Raw genomic sequence first — 9,002 nt, forward strand, 5'->3', positions numbered from 1 at the left:
CCGGTAATATTAGAGAAGAGCTCTCAATGCCACTGTAAGCGGAAATTTTAGAAAAAAAGTTACTTTACACTTTAAACTGTTACATCTCCTCTGAATCACCATCTGCAAATTTTCAAGCCTCATTGGCATGCCAACCACCACCTACAGCAGGTAAATCACTGGCTAGCTATGCATGAGTTCCTCATACCTTTTACCAGGTTCAGGTGGTTAATAGTTATGGTCAAATGAAGCTTCATTAAGCTTTCTGAACAATGTTCTTCATTTTATGAACGCATTCACTCAGTAGTGTTTTATTATTGGTTGTGCATCTGTGTAGGAATATGAGCCGAGTATTCGGCTGAAACGAGTATCCTGTACGGATAAAGCACTTTTGCCGAGTACAAGTATTATACGAGTAATACGAGTCAATATCTGTGCTCGGATCGAATACAACTCCTCAGCCGACCGCAACTCGGCTCACTCACACACACAGAAAACGGAGAACAGCGCTCTCTCTCTCTCTCTCTCTCTCTCTCTCTCTCTCTCTCTCTCTCTCTCTCTCTCTCAGTCAATCAGGTCCGCGGGTCTTTTCCGTTAACGTTTAGGGCTTCTTCAGCTTCAGATTTGTAATTTACTTTTTGTTTGCAGTACTTACTTTACCAGTAGGATTCTGGTAAACATGGGGTTTCAAAAATGCTGCCTGGTTTAAATGTGACTCCCGTTGCGTCTCTGCCGTCGGAGGTCTTTTTTTTATTTATTTATTGTTTTTTTACCGTCTGCTGGCTTCATTAAAGTCAATGCAGATCTGAGAAACAGCATCTGATCAACCCATGTCAATTGCATGCTTAGAATAACATACCGGTTAAAGCCCCTCCCTTTTCAAGACAACCCGACCCACTTCCGGGTTAAATTCTGTCCACTTTTGGGTTAGGCCTTGCCCAGTCCGAGTACAGATACGGATACAGATAATTCATGTGGTAAACAGATACAAATACAGATACAGATAATGTACTCGCTCATCCCTAGTATAAAGGTTGTGTAATACAGAGAAAGACAGAGATGACAGAAAGACAGACTCAAACGGTACATGGGTTTTATTGGTTTTATTTCTTTAATGTTTAATTCCTTATGTAATAAAGAGAAAGGCAGACTCGAACGGTACATGTGTTTTCTTAATTGATGTGAATAAGAGTCCAAGGAGACGAAAGGTAACGTTTTTAAAAAATAGAGTCATGAAGGGTAGTGACACTGAGGGTGATCACGAAAGTGCCTAAGGAGTGGCAGACCAGGGTGGTGGTTCCCCTCTTCAAGAAGAACAGCATCTGCCCATTCCAGGAGTATCACACTGCTCAGGCTCCTTGGTAAACTCTACTCCAAGCTGCTGGAAAGGAGGATTTAGGCAATCCTCAGCAAGGAGTGTACCAATGTATGTAACATTTCAGCAAATGGCAGTGGTGGGATTTGAACCCACGCCTCCAGAGAGACTGGAGCCTTAATCCAACGCCTTAGACCACTCGGCCACACTAGCTATAAAAATCAGATCCCCACATTGTGACAAACACAGGGAACGTAAATAACGGATTACAGCACAGTTGTTCATTTACCATTCAAAAACAAAAGTGCAAACATGAAACACATACTACTTATATATTGCAGCCATCCTGATCACAGCCACGGGGGAGGGGATCTGCATGTGCTTTCTTACCAGCAAGTTTCTGGAGGTCCAAATGGCATCTTTCATGGTGGCCAGGGTGAGCCACTGATTTGCAAAGTCACATGCTGGTATCTGTTTCTTTGGCCTCGCCCCATATAGCACTAGCTGTGCTGTGAGGACACTGAGTCTAGTTAAGGACAGCATATTTGTTTTTCACAAGTACAAAAGGCTCGGCCATACAGCAAAGCCCACCAAAACTAGTTTTAGCTCATCTGTGTTCCCCTCCAAGGAAGTCTTTAGTAAAAGGCAAAAGACTTATGTGTTATGAAGAGAAACCAGAGTGAGTACAGCCGTCTGCTCGAGAGCAGCTGAAAACCCTAGTCGACCCAGTTAAAACCGTCGCGGTAAAATTGACTTGGTGTGCCGCTTTCCAAACTAAAATGATAAGAGGCAACTTGGTAGACTCCTTACTGATGTTTATATCTGTACTCACAATGCCCTGTTTTTAAAACACCAGCCAGTCACAAGTGTAACATGTCAATAATCAATTTGTTAGTAATCAGGAAGTTCAGATTACCACAGCAGAGTGGCGCAGCGGAAGCGTGCTGGGCTCATAACCCAGAGGTCGATGGATCGAAACCATCCTCTGCTAATTCCTATGCTTTGTATCAGCATGAAGTCTATTTCCATGTTTAACAAAGCATCTGTTGCTGCAAATGTCTGAAGTGAAATGCCTCCACCTGCTGAAGAGTAAACTTAATTGCATGACAAGTTGATTTTCATCCATAAATATGAAAACTACAGTACTGATACCTGCTGTAACACCTATAAAAACTGGAGCATTACAAAATAAATATAGTGCACCACAGTACAGGTACATAACAAACTGGAGTGTGATGCCATATACTACAGTACAAGTACATAAATACAGTGAAACTGTAAAACATGTACATTTAAAGTGCTTGTTGGGCTGTCTGATAGCCTGAGGTATAAAAAACCACTGAGCTACATCCCCGGAAGATTTTCAGTTTTTTTTGGATTGTTTTCTGAGATATACTTAGACTTATCTTTATTAATCCTTTTGGGATGACTCCCGCAAGGAGATATAAATATCACTGAATAAAAGAAGAAACTGTGGTAAAACATGTAATGGGAATGTTGTATATGGCTTCAAAACCTATGGTATGAATTATAGTCGAAAAGTAACACACTACTGTTGCCTTTCTGCTGGACAATACAACATTCACTGCAAATCTTGTAACACAAACTGAAAATAAATGCTGAGAGATGCATTGGTGGAGACTGGTGGTATCCAGTAACTATAAGACAACACAATATTGTTCATGAAAACAAATCCCCAGTTTGGGATTCTGTGATGTGTCTTTGATTTAATACTATTCTCGTTATCGGCAGGATTCGAACCTGCGCGGGGAGACCCCAATGGATTTCTAGTCCTTCACCTTAACCGCTCGGCCACGACAACCTGAAAAGCAGTGATACACCTGTTTGCACAAATGTTCATAAACTTTGCAATTGGTTAGTAGTAGTAACCAGACACGGGCAAAGTGCAAATCGTAGTGCACTGCCTGTGTCTGTGGATCCTCGGGGAGGCAGCTTGATTGATTTATATGCTCTCTTATTTGTTCCATAACAGATATCTAATATTTCATCAAATCGGGTTGGGTAGGTAACCTTTCTGGTTACTTCTTGACAAATAAAGCAAGTAACCACTGTAAGAATTTAAAGTGTTATATGTGTTTTAATACATGGGTATGAGTTGCAATATAGATTATACATTTAAGCCAAAAGGCAAAAGCATTATTTCAAGATAAAGGAAGACATGTTGGTCATGCATTAAGTTGTTTGTAATACTCCTTTTTTCTAAGATAAGGTGATCTGTTACATTCCATTATAATCTAGCCCCTCCTAAATGTGTGTGAAGTGATTGATAGTTGGGGACTCTTCCTGAGTCTGTTTTCATTCCATCTTTTACAGCTCACTCATGTGTTGCTTTCTAAGTCCTAAAAAGGATTCACACATCAACATCTGAGATTCTGACTACTAATTGGCTGAATCCTGAGACCGGAGCAGGTTTTAGCTCAAACACCACACAACGATATCTTCTGCAATAGCTGGGAATTTAACCCAGGTCAACTGCTTAGACGGCAGTGATGCTCACCACTATACCACCATTGCTGGACAAGGTAGCTGGTTTCTGTAAAACTTGTATTTTTCCTTTTTGTAAATGAAGGCATTAAGATCAATTTCCAAAAGATGACTTTTTTAATTCCTCTTTTTAGTCGTCTTCAGCATGGGTTCCTAAACGCATGCATCCAACTGTACGCGTGTACTGTATACCTGCACGCATTTAAAAATGTAGGCCAAGTATGTACTTAAAATGAAAAGAAACAGAGCCGTATCGACACAAAAAAAAGAATTTCACAGCAGACAGCACCATTTTAAGGACACACAGTAGACTTAAAATGAAATTGTAATTGCACTGCTTTGAAAATAGTAACAACCTTCTTCATCACAAATCTTGGTGTAGTCTTGGACTCTGACAACAGCCACATTAAGACAATTACAAAGTCAGCCAATTATAACTAGGGTTATCGTTGGGCTGCTCTATGGTCTTCTGCAGAAGGATAAACCCCAGAGATTGCTCCATCCAGGTTACTTAAGCAACAAACGTCCCTGGGTGGACTTGAACCACCATCCTTTTGGTTAACAGCCGACTGCACTGACCTATTGCGCAACAGAGACTGCACCAGTCTGATGTTTTATGAGCGGGAGCTCGATCTTTAAGCCACAAGCATTTGCATCATGGCTTTTTGAGGTTGAGCTGCACATGTCTGCTTATCAGGATATTTTCCTGTTACTCAGAAATTGGGGAAGCTGACTCATGTGGAAATGTAGAAGCTGGACGTGCATTGTATTGTTCGTACATGTCAATTGGATTCTGACTTTTAATTCAAGTATTTGGCATCCAACAAAATTTCAGAACTGATGATGTATCAGTCATTTTGCTGGTGGTTTCTTGGTCACAGCAACAAGCTTGATCTTTGACATACAGTTGCACGCCACGTATCACAAAACTGTTGGGGGGGGCCTTATGTATTCGCATGTATTACATCAAGTGACCGGCATATAAATGACCATCAGTGATGGCAAAATTACTCACTGCCGTACTCAAGTAGAAGTACAGATAATTGTGTTAACAAATACTCTGGTAAAAGCAGAAGTACTGATTAAACTTCTTTACTCAACTAAAAGTAACAAAGTACAGGCTTAGCATTTACTTAAAGAGAGTAAGAAGACTCGCCCCAATGGTGCTATTAAAAACCTCCTTCACCATTCTGGCAGGGACAATGTCTAAGGGACAGTTGGTAGGTTTCATGTGTTGTACAACCTCACTAAGTTACGTCAGAGAAGCGGGCTAAAAATTCCTCAAACACAGCTGAGTGTGTAGGAGAAGCAGATAAAAATACCTTAAAATTAGCACTGGTAATTTCCCTGATAGATGCTACTTTGTCAATAAAATAAGCAAGAAATTTCTCACGTGTACTAATTGACACATCTGTCGGAGCAGAGGAGCATTGATTTATGAAAGAGTTAATAGTATTAAATAACAATCTAGGTTTGTGGTGATTGCTAGCTATGACAGAAGAGAGATGCTGCATCTTCACCACCTTCACAGCATTCTGGTATGTGATAGACTGTTCCTTAATACACCCAGTGACACGTGTAGATTGTCTTTCCATCTTTGTTCAGCTTGTCTGCAGTGTTGCCTAAGGGCCCTTGTGGTGTCATTTAGCCAGGGGTCCACCTTAGGTTTAACAGCTTTACTCTGGGCCCTGAGGCCATTTTTACAGTTTAATTTTCGTCTGGATTTATTTTATAAAAAAGCTTGTAAAACATCAACCCTGTTGTCTACAGTCAAGATATCAACATCATTTTTTTCAGGACAAACTGGGTTATTGGAATATTTGGGTTGCAGTGAGGTCACTTGCATGTTAAAAATGGTTGTAGGGCCTTAAAAATAAATAAATAAATAAATAAATGAATCTTCCAGATATGTATTGATATCACAGACATATAAGTAAAACCTAAGCCATTTTCCATTCTAAAACACTTGTCATATGTCTTGGGAGTCACACTGTGAAGAAAAAATCATTATAACGTATACAGTTGACAAAATACATGCATTTTTTCCAAAAAGAGTCAAGACGTTTTGCTCTCATGACATTTACTTATGCCAATAATAACATAATAATGTCATATTTATTGATATTACACCCACAGCAATGTTATACAAGCAAATATGTGTCTAAATATAGCATTATTTTGCCTTCAATAGAGTATAAAGGCATATTTGTCCCCTCTGGCCTTCCATACAAAAGAGGTGCCTTATCTCCCATATATGGGCATGTACTTCCTGAAACAATAGACGGGACAGACAGGGCAGATGCTGAGGAGGGATCTAGCGGCGGAAAATGAGCCAAAACGCGATGAATTATGGATATAAAGTGGATCAATCTTGGATATAACAGTATGGATTTAAAGCCCAAAGAGGCTGAAGTTCCAGGCTGGATAGAAAACCCCCTGTAGAGGCTAGAAAGACCCGGAAAAGACCACCGTAAAGCCGAAAACGTCAGGATTCAAACAAAACCGAAAGTGAGTGAATCGCTTGTATGGTTCAAAAGTTATTAAACTATGAATCAGAGGTACTTTTTAACTCGTGGGCGAGTGTCTCGGGCTCAGAGGGTTAACGTATCATTGCACTTACAATAATGATTGTAGCTGTTCTCAGTTTAGGTCATCCTGTATGTCACATCTCCAGTTTTTCCTGCATCCACCATGTGTGTCACATACTGAGACAAAGTCTGGCACGTGGGACTGCTGGGATTAGATAAAGTTGTGGGAGACTCCGGTTATTTTTCAAATTTACGGAAAGGTTGAAGTGATTGGTCAAAATTGGGGGTCGCACCACAGTCATGGTGATTGGTTGAATTTGTGTGAATTGTATAATTGCGAAATGCTGGAGGGACTGACACATGTATAGTTATAATAGCAGTGTTTAATAAAAGCAAAAAATGCTCAAAATGATCCTCAGAATAGCTTTTATTTCGATAATATCAATGCATTGGGAACGCTGCACATTCAATTCCAGATCAATTCCAAATCACACTTACGGTATGAACTGAAAAATGTCACAAGGGTTTGCTTTACTTTCAATCTCTGCACCAATATTAAGCTGCATAACCATTATTTCTGAGAACAGCTTTACATCTTTGTTGCATGGAGTCGACCAACGTCTGAACCAAGTTCTAGACTGCCACGGGGATTTCCTTCCATTGATACACTAAGCTGCTCTCTCCTCTTCCTATCCATTTGTGTGCATTCCGTCCCAGAAATGCCTGTTACTAACCTAGTTATCTTAGTCCTTATGTTTCCTTTTCGCCCAGCATATTAGCCTGGATTAGGATGGCATCAAGATCTTGGTTGCAGCTGTCGCTGTGGTCCTGCTATGCCCTGCTGTTCCACGCTGCATACTGTAACAGCTTGCAGCATCCTGCTAAGACATGAACTACTACTACTACCATTTTCTAGTCACTGTTGCATTTTCTTTGTCGTGATTATTTTTGCCACTGTGCATCACATCCCCAACCTGCACCGTCAGACACTGCCTACCAAGAGCCCGGGTCTGACCGAGGTTTCTTCCTAAAAGGGGAGTTTTTCCTCACCACTGTGCATGGTCGCACTGTCGCACCACGCTTGCTCTTGGGGGAATTGTTGGGACTTTATAATTATAGAGTGTGGTCTAGACCTACTCTATCTGTAAAGTGTCTCAAGATAACTGTTATGATTTGATACTATAAATAAAACTACTACAACTATAAATTAAATCGAATTGAATTAAGGGCTTGGCAGAGGGACTTTCAGACTTGTGACGTGAACTGGGTCAGTGGGATACCGTAGAGGCAGAAGACGTGGTGGACAGTTTCCATGGATGTAGGCAGCTTTGACAGTGCACAATGTTCATGTAAGCTTGCAAATTGAATAGTGGATTCTGGTCAGGAGTTCTCCTCCCATGCTGAACACAGCCTGAACCAAGGCCCGCTTTACCCCCATTGAATAGTCCAACACATTTGCTGGGACTTCCTCGAGGCCTAAACTGGTAGAAAAATCTCCCAAGCAGGGAATCGAACCCCAATCTTCCGCGTGAGAGACGGAGATACTGTCCATTATACTAACGAGGAACGCCGTAGCTTGATTTTTGGCACATCAATCGATAGGTGCCGCTATTCCAGCATTTATGCCACAGTAAATACATATAGATATATTTAGGTTCACTACATATTCGCTGCCACTCAAATCCATGACAAAGCATCTGTGACTGAATCCAGTTTAAAATCTCTATGTGTCAAACATTAACATGTCTAACAGCGTTTTAAACATTTACAGTAAAATATGAATGGTGCATTTCCCCACAAACATGCAAAAAATCTTTTTTCATCAGTTTTAGTAGTGTAGTGGTTATCACGTCCACCTCACACGCAAAAATATGTTTCCACCCTGTTGTTTGCAACAGGGTGGAAACATATTTCTTTGTTCATGTTGACTTCGCACATTTAAACTCTGCTAAATTGAACTCTGAATAACTTACACGGAAAAATATTCCTGACGTGAAATCATGGCCAGGATTACTGAAATGTCCATAGTGCAGTAGTCATCACATTCAGGAAATCTAAAATTGATGCAGAAAAACTAGTCCATGCATTTGTTACTTTAAGCTGGATTACTGCAATTCTTTGTTATCAGGCTGCTCGAAAGAGTCCATAAAGACTCTTCAGCTGATCCAGAATGCTGCAGCACGTGTTCTGACAGGAACCAGGAGAAGAGACCACATCTCTCCTGTTTTAGCTTCTCTGCACTGGCTTCCTGTAAAATCTAGAATATAATTTAAAATCCTTCTTCTCACCTACAAAGCTCTTTATGTTCCAGCACCATCTTATCTTAAAGAGCTTATAGTACCTTATTACTTTCTAAAAAATGCATATATTTTGCTATGGTTAGGCCTCATATCCAAACTACTTTGGCAGATGTAGTAGTGTCGATGTAGCCTTGGTAAATAATTAGCAGCTGGTAGATAAATCTCTACTTTTTGGAATTGTTTCTTTTTGCTGAGACTTGTGAAAACATAATGTGGCCATGCTGACTAATCGTTTTCAGTGGTACAATTTAGACCCAATCAAGCATTGGTGATTCAGTGCTAAGATTCAGGAGACATTGCTATGATTCCTGACCAATACAGCTTTGCTCTACTACTATTCGGAATTAGTCCTTGCACAAAAAGGGCATGTTTGTG

General features: G+C 40.5%; 3 non-coding genes across 3 annotated transcripts; 1 reads left to right on the top strand and 2 right to left on the bottom strand.

Annotated features, from left to right (window-relative positions):
* Nucleotides 1-1,425: 1,425 nt before the first annotated feature.
* trnal-aag (transfer RNA leucine (anticodon AAG)) lies at nucleotides 1,426-1,507 on the bottom strand. The gene has a single exon. It is a non-coding gene; the product is annotated as a tRNA-Leu (tRNA).
* Nucleotides 1,508-1,860: 353 nt separating this feature from the next.
* On the bottom strand, nucleotides 1,861-1,977 carry LOC116684843 (U5 spliceosomal RNA). The gene has a single exon (XR_004330856.1). It is a non-coding gene; the product is annotated as a U5 spliceosomal RNA (small nuclear RNA).
* Nucleotides 1,978-2,213: 236 nt separating this feature from the next.
* Nucleotides 2,214-2,285, top strand: trnam-cau (transfer RNA methionine (anticodon CAU)). Its single transcript has one exon. It is a non-coding gene; the product is annotated as a tRNA-Met (tRNA).
* The last annotated feature ends 6,717 nt before the right edge of the window (nucleotides 2,286-9,002 follow it).

The sequence above is a fragment of the Etheostoma spectabile genome, unplaced genomic scaffold, assembly GCF_008692095.1.
Source record: "Etheostoma spectabile isolate EspeVRDwgs_2016 unplaced genomic scaffold, UIUC_Espe_1.0 scaffold00569355, whole genome shotgun sequence".
NCBI classification, from domain to species: Eukaryota; Metazoa; Chordata; class Actinopteri; order Perciformes; family Percidae; genus Etheostoma; species Etheostoma spectabile.